At 41.4% G+C, this 7,546-nt stretch overlaps 1 protein-coding gene across 11 annotated transcripts in view; it reads left to right on the top strand.

Moving 5' to 3' along the window:
- Nucleotides 1-1,676: 1,676 nt before the first annotated feature.
- TEAD1 (TEA domain transcription factor 1) overlaps nt 1,677-7,546 on the top strand; it is a 181,674-nt gene continuing 175,804 nt past the window's right edge. For 4 of the 11 annotated variants that reach the window (XM_081198667.1, XM_081198668.1, XM_081198666.1 and 1 more), the window contains exons 1-2: nt 1,677-2,082; nt 2,863-3,008. The gene's annotated coding sequence lies outside the window, so the exon portion shown is untranslated. Of the gene's footprint in view, nt 2,083-2,281; nt 2,304-2,862; nt 3,009-3,278; nt 3,488-4,078; nt 4,178-7,546 lie in introns of those variants that run through there. The other 7 variants (XM_081198660.1, XM_081198659.1, XM_081198658.1 and 4 more) reach the window with 5 other exon arrangements.

Raw genomic sequence — 7,546 nt, 5'->3', positions numbered from 1 at the left:
AAGCCTGTGCCAGATATGGAACAGAGAAAAATCTCAATGGGACAGGGAGAAAAAAATATTTTTAGGATGGCAACTGAAAGTTGCAATAACACAACTGTTCTGATTTTCTTGGTATGATACTGATTTTTATAAATCTTTTAATAAACACCACTTTGCACTTAAAAAGTACCAAAGTGGTGTACAACAATGAAATAAAAATACAAGAAAAAAATTACAGCAAGCTACATAATAAAGCAATGAGCAGAGGACAGTTAGCCCATAATTAATTTCCAGTAAATGCTCGCATGAATAAAAAACGTTTTAACTCCTGATGGAACATAATGTCAAAGGTGTGCATTGTATATCAGGAGAAACTACAGTGGTGCCTCGCAAGACGAAATTAATGTGTTCCGCGAGTCTCTTCGTCTTGCGGTTTTTTCATTTTGCGAAGCACGGCTATTAGTGGCTTAGCGGCTATTAACGGCTTAGCGGCTTTAAGAAAAAGGAAACAAACTCGCAAGAACTCGCAAGACGTTTCGTCTTGCGAAGCAAGCCCATAGGGAAATTCGTCTTCCGGAACGACTCAAAAAACGGAAAACTCTTTCGTCTTGCGCGTTTTTCGTCTTGTGAGGCATTCGTCTTGCGAGGTACCACTGTATTCCATTACATGTATATTCTATGGCATCAGAATATAATGGTCCTGGTTGAGGGCATAATCCTATAAATTTGGGATTAAGTCCAGCAGAACGCAGTGGTGCTTACTTATGAGTAGACATTTTTAGAATTGCACTATATGCTTTGTTCTATGCCCCCAAGAAAGTGCCCGTGGCAAACATTTCCCCCGTGTGTTGCACATTTCAATGTCTCTCATTTCCACGTGGAACTCAAACAGTTAATTGCAAGTGACTTACAACAGCTCCCTCGGGAGTGCATTTCCACAAGGGTGCGATGATGTCACAAGGACAAGAAAGGCACGCGATATGGACTATCGCGAGCAGGGCGATGCAAAGCTCCAGAGTTGCCTGCGCTTCAGCCCTCGGATCACAAACTGCAGTTCTTTTCCAGGTTGCTGTCTCGATTTTACATCTGACCGAGCGTCTCCGAATCGTGGCTTGTTTGTGCATCTTTGTGCAAGTATTTCTAAATTTTGCTTTCTTTGTGCAAAAAATAAAATAAAATAAAAAAGGACGACCTGACGTTATTTCCTCCATTTCACGAGGAAAGCACCAACTCTCCAAAAGCGCGCGCAACCCAGCCCTAGAAAGTTTGCATCAGCCTCGTCCGTCCCCAGGGCGCTGCAATCCTGTTGCCTGTATCCTCCGATGGGAGTCGCAGCTGGAACGATCCTCTTCCCTCTTCCCCCTCTCTCGGTGCGCAAAGCCAGCCACGCTCCGCCTTCCCGATTGTGCCTCGGCATGTGAGCAGAGGATCCCATTTCAGCGCCGCGCTCTTGCCCTCGGGCTGATGCTCAGGTGGCTCTCGGTGACCTCTTCCCCCCGCCCCTCCCCATGCGATCTGATCTCTCCCCTCCCTCCCCCCAGAAACTCCTCCCCTCCCCTCTCCGGCTTCCTCCTCCCCGGACTTTCCAATGAGGTCACCAGCTGCTCGGTGGCTCCTCCCCTCCGCCTCCCCGGGCTGTCGCGGCCCGTGGCTCCGCCTCCGCTGTCGAGAGTCCGCTCCTCGCGTTCATTTCATTCCTCTTCTCATTCCGAACATTCTTAGCATCGCTCGCGCCGCACAAGCCCGTTTCGAAAGCCCAGCCCGCCCTGCCCGCCACCGGTCTGGGGGCAGTCACGAAGCACTGGCAAGGGCTTGCAATAATCCCGCAAGCCAACAAGCTTGTAGAGCCCAAACACACACACACACACACACACACGCACACACACATTAAGAGATTTCTCTCTCTTTTTCCAAATAACCACCACAATAATAATAGCAAAAACAAGCAAAAAAAAATTTAAAAAATTTACCCCACCAAAATTACCAAACAACACCAAGGCTTGGAAATTAAGCAAGCTAAGTCCCCAGGGGAAAGCTGGAAGAAGTTTGCAATTGAATTGCAAAAGGCTGGTGGTGTTTGCAAAGGTGGGGAGTGGAGTGGAGGTAAGTTTTGTGCGGGTCTGTGTCTGGCTGTTTGTTGGGGCGCGTGGGGGCTGGAGGGAGCTGGCTGCTTCCCTGCAGATTTCGCGTTGCTTTGTGTGGCAAGGAGAGGAGCGGGGGGGGGGCTTGTCCTCTGTTATTTACTTGGGAGAATCATGCCGATCGTCCCTCTTTCGTTCCTTCACGACCCCCTCCTCCTCCTCCTCTCTTCTCAATCTCTGCAGGTGATCTGGGAAATGTGAGGGGGGGGGCAAATTAAACGAAATCCGGAAAGTCGCCTTGGGAGATGGAGGGAGTTGTTTCTGAGTGGAGTTTTGGCTGCTTTGGGGGGTTTTGAGGCAGAGCTGCAACAGGCGGCCGTTCCTCTCTCCCTCTCTCGCTCTGCTCCTTCTTGCTGTTGCTGCTTTCATTTAGTTGCCTGAGTCACTGCTTTGCAGCCTGGGGCGCGCGCGCGCGCTCGCGCCCTCAAACACAACACACTCACTCTTTCGCGCGCGCACACACAGACAAATCTTTGGCATTTTTCACATTTTTCGCCAAGAAGGAATAAGTTGGGAGCAGATCAGGCCTTGCAAAGTAAATTGATCCTATCCCTCGAGTTTCTCTCCCTAGTGCCGAGCTTTGGAAAAGTGGCTGGATCTGAGATTTGGCTGGCTTTTAAGAGCTTTGAGTTTTTGCTTTTTGCTTTTCTCTCTCTCGCCCCTTCTTCCCTTTTTAATTTATTTTCCCTCTTAAAGATGAAAGAAGGAATGTTCTCTTTTGCTGCTTCTTTGCTTTCTCCAGAGCTGCTGCTGCTGCTGCTGCCACTGCTGGTTAATTGCACATTCAAGTGGAAAATTTTCCGGAGTCAGCAGAAACATTGTATCCAAAAAAGACAAAGTCGCAGTTCCAACAAAACGCGGATATTGTCCCTGGAAAACTTCCTTTCGGTAGGAACCCTAGGATTATTTATTTCCCCTTAACCTTTTAAAGGGATCTTGCACATCCCCTCTTTACACATTAATGGAGCTGCTTCCCAGAGGGCAGAAAGTAGTCTTTGTTCACAGAATTCACACTTTCAAAGAAAGGAAGTCCACTTAGTCTTGGTGGGAAATTAGTTTATCACAATCCAAAACAAAACACAAGAAGGCACACACACAGAGAGAGGAAGATACTGTGTTACTCCAACAGTAAAACTCAGATTCGAAGGGGTGGCGGGGTGGAAGGAAGCACACACAACCCTGGACTTGATTTAATGGATTTATTTAATGCTCATTGGTGTCACTGTATAAAAATATTTATGAAACAATGAAATACCAGCCACCTGTGTTTCTCAGGAGAGTCGTTAAACGATTAGAAGCAAGTATCTGTTTTTGATTTGGGGAAATGAAAAGTGACCTCAATAAATGTTTCAAAAGTTAGCGAGCAGGTATGTTCTTTATTTTCTCATTGTAAATGGCTGCTAGTGATGTAAAATATGGAAATCTTCTAAAACATTTCCTAGATCACACTTCATTTGCACGGGGTGACTTTAAAATATTATACATGTAAATTCTGATTTAAGGTGGCCAATAAAAAAAAAGTAGCTCTGCTAAAACTCCTTATCAGGAGCACTTAGCATTTTATTCCCTTTGCTGATAGAAAAGGAAAGATAGCACCCTTAGCTGTAGTTTTCTGAGATACATACATATAAGTATCAAGTGTGGTTCTTTAAAAAAAATTAATGACTGCATTTTCTGAATTTAATATAGATTTTATATTGATGTGTAAATCTTATGGCAGCTTGAATTTGCTTAAAGGGAAGGATAATTATGTACAATGCAATGGGAACACAAATAGTAACAGGAGACATGCTCTTATATCATGCAACTTTTTTTGTTTTTTAATAAATCCTAAATTTGGAATGGCTGCCCTTGGGTACATAGTGTTTTGCCATCTCTATAAATAGTTGGGAAATACCACTGCAAGGACATTAGACTGTATTGATGGTGCATGCTAAGGAGATTTCAGATATTTCATAGGGCAATGTTACATTGCCTTATTCCAGAGGCTGCCTTTATATATGCATGCGCCACATATTTTTCAAATGGAATGTTGGGAATTCATAACACTTCAAAAGGTGATCACAAAGCTCTTCAGGCCTATCTGAATTTTAGAGCTGATTCAAGGGTATTATCTTTTTTTATTTTAAGGAAATTCTGTTGGCAGTTAGACAAGCTTTCACAATTCTTTTTCTGTGCTGATTTGTTGACAATATAATTTATAGCTTGGAGGCACTAATTGCATTAAATATTTTAGATGCATCCAGGAAGATCAAATATCTGGTGTATTGATTAGCACCCTATTTTGACCATTGTAATGGCTTTTATGTTTTTCTTTATGCGGAATGACATTAAAGTATTAATGAGACAGTAGTGTACCTCATTGTTAAATTTGCCTAGTGTTCGCAAATAGTTTTAGATGCCTAGTGCTGCTGAAAATATGGAAAGTATGTTTGATACATGTTTGATATGCCTTCGTTTTGTATGCAGTACCAAAACCTGGAATGCGTCCACTAAACTTATCACAAGGAGGAGACTCGAGTGAAATGTTGGTTTTATGTGGGCTTTTTAGCTGAATCGTATCTGCTTTTAGGGAAGTTTAGTAAACAGTGGAAAAGAACAGTCCTAGCACAAGCGAGATCTGGGTCCTTAGTGAATTCCAGCTGGAAGGGTTTTGGTGTTTGAAGAATGTATGTGTGACTGGAAAGCTACTTTAATACTTTGAAAGTAGATTTCTCTCTCTCTCTTGCTTGGATGGTGATCTAGGTCTAGGACGCAATCTAGGCTTTTTGTGGTGGTGAAAGTTAAGCTCAGCTATTTTGAAGGCAGAAAGTCCCAAACTGTAGAAGATGTAATTCCAGAGATCAGCAACCCTACTTTAAAAATTCTCAGGCTTCAACACAGCAAAAGGGTACAATCGATATCCCAGTTATTCAAGAACAATGAAGTGTTAAATGTGACTGCTTAAGTGTATAGGAGGGCCAGAATGCAAAGACCTCTTATGATGAGATACTTGAAGGGTAAAAGTACCCTTTTTGTTTTGTAGCAAAATGTAGATGTGAATCCATACCCCTTAGCAGGAAGATGGCTGTGTAGTCTGTACTTACTGTGAAAAAACCTGATTTGGGGCTCATTTCCATAATTGAGAGCTTTGCTTGGATTGTGTGTGACAGTAAGGAATAATCTCTTAAACTGTGTATTTCCCCCCCTCCCCAAAACACATACAAGATGCAGCATATGCGCTCACACTTTAAACCAGTGATCTTTCTAATATAATAATGCATTTTTTATTGCACTTGAAATAGTAGAACTTGCTGCCTAGTTTCCTAAAGCTACTTCATTAGTTCAGGATTTAAAGATTTGTTGCATCAGGGTGCTCGTGTTAAAATGGTATGTGCATGCGTAGTCATGTGATCAAAACTTTGCTGATTTAATACTTAATATGTTTATGTACATGAGATTGTTTTATACTGTGGTTTGTCAGAAAATGATATAACAGAAGAACGTCATTTACACCACTGTTTTAACTAAAATATTTCCCTAAATATGTAATTGATGTATAAGCAATGATTATATATTATCACCTGGTTATGCAACTTGGAAAATATTACACTGCCCATAAAGTACTACAGGTCACAAATTTGAACAGAAATTATTTCCTATATTTTGTAGGTCCATTGATTTATAAAGAGATTTATGGCACTGTTACAGGAACAGCAAAGGGGGGGGGATGTTTCTTAAAGGGACACACACAGCAGATAAAGTCTCTTGGGCTTTTATTGACATGTGTGTGTTGTTACAGATACAGTACTCAGTTACTGCATTGAAACTGAATTATTGCTATTTACTATTTTGGAATGAAACCTTCTATGTGAGAGAAAATCTGAAAGTTTGGGTCTTGTATTGCTAGACTTGAAGACTCTTACTGGACTTGATACTTGGGAGTAGGCTGCAATCCAAACTCCACTTACCTGAGAGTAAGCCCCATCAAATTCAATAGGGCTTACTTGTGAGTAGACATGGCTAGCATTGTGCAGTACATGAGGTAACTAGGGAAAGGCATTAGCAGTGCCTTGTATGTTGATTTCAGTTTAAACTAACACTGTATACTGTGTAAATCACTAGCTGTGTTATGTTTAGAAATGTGACAATTGCACTACATACAAAAGCATTAATGATGCTAGTCCTCACTGAATCCTCATCTTTCGTTATCAAGATCCCAGTCCAGCTCTGGATCTGCAGGTCCTCCCATCCACATAAAAAGTCTCATCTTGCCTGCTCACTGTGGTCCAGAGAGCACCACAACTCAAATGGAGTTATGTATTCAGATGTATATGTGTATTAAGGAAATGTGCTTCTGTATGTGGAATCTCTATTTGATAGTGGGCAAAAGTATTAAGAAATACTTTTAACAGCACCTTTTTTCATGAAGCTCCCTTGAGAGTCTTTTCTGTTTTCTCCTGCCAATGCTTGGGGCAGACAAGGTGGAAGAGCAGTAAAATAACAACCAACTACTACTACTATTATTATTATTAGATTGTTGTATAACATGTCGTATGACGTACAGAGTGGCATCAGTTTCCAGAGTAGTCTCATTCTTGTGCTTTTATGATTGTGGAGTTCATAATCTGGGATTATAATGAGTGCAACTTCCTGTGTTTTCGTGGCCCATACGCACTCTGAGGCACTTGAGTTTCTCTAGCTGTGTATAATATCCCTACATGGATTGTGTAACATCCATAGCTTGTGATGCTGGACTGATGTAACCATTTGTGAAGCCTCATCCTGACACTGGTTTGCAAATGCTGCAGGATTTAGGACAGGACTACTAGAAACTCTTTTTTTATTTTTAAACTTATATCCCACCTACTTCGGGTGAACCCAAGGTCAGAAAGCAAACACAGTATTTAAAATATAAAACAAGCCAAACATTAAATCTCTCAATAAAATTTTATAATGCTGTTTGGAGTCTGAAGACTTAAAAGAGAGGAATATCTGGCCGTAGTGGTGTCATTAAATCCTCTTAATTTTGGTGGGAGAATTTAAGATTCCAGTTCTATATTTAAAAATAATAATCCTAGGCGTTAGAACAGGTCTACTTTTGAAGCTTTACTGTCCCAAAGCTTAATGGGAAAAAAAGGCTTTAGGATCACAGACATACTTTATGGTGCATTTTATTTGTTGTTGTACCTTTTTCTTAGGAAATTTTTTCATGATGAGAGGATTATGTTTTTTAAAAAAAGCACCCTCCATATTGTAAGAGGGTACTTCCCTACTTTATAGCTTGAGATGATTGAGCAGAAAGTTATTTGTTTAAATAGTTTCATTAAACACGTGGTGTGTTACACGGTTTAGCACAAGTAAAAAAATATCCAGATCTCTGCTTCTAGGCACTTACAGTAGTGGGGGATACCACAGAGAGAAGGACAAAAATAATAACAAGGGAT

This window comes from Podarcis bocagei, assembly GCF_964188305.1.
Source record: "Podarcis bocagei genome assembly, chromosome: 1".
NCBI classification, from domain to species: Eukaryota; Metazoa; Chordata; class Lepidosauria; order Squamata; family Lacertidae; genus Podarcis; species Podarcis bocagei.
The sequence above is the reverse complement of the archived record's forward strand: the minus strand, read 5'-3'. Positions and strand labels throughout refer to the sequence as shown.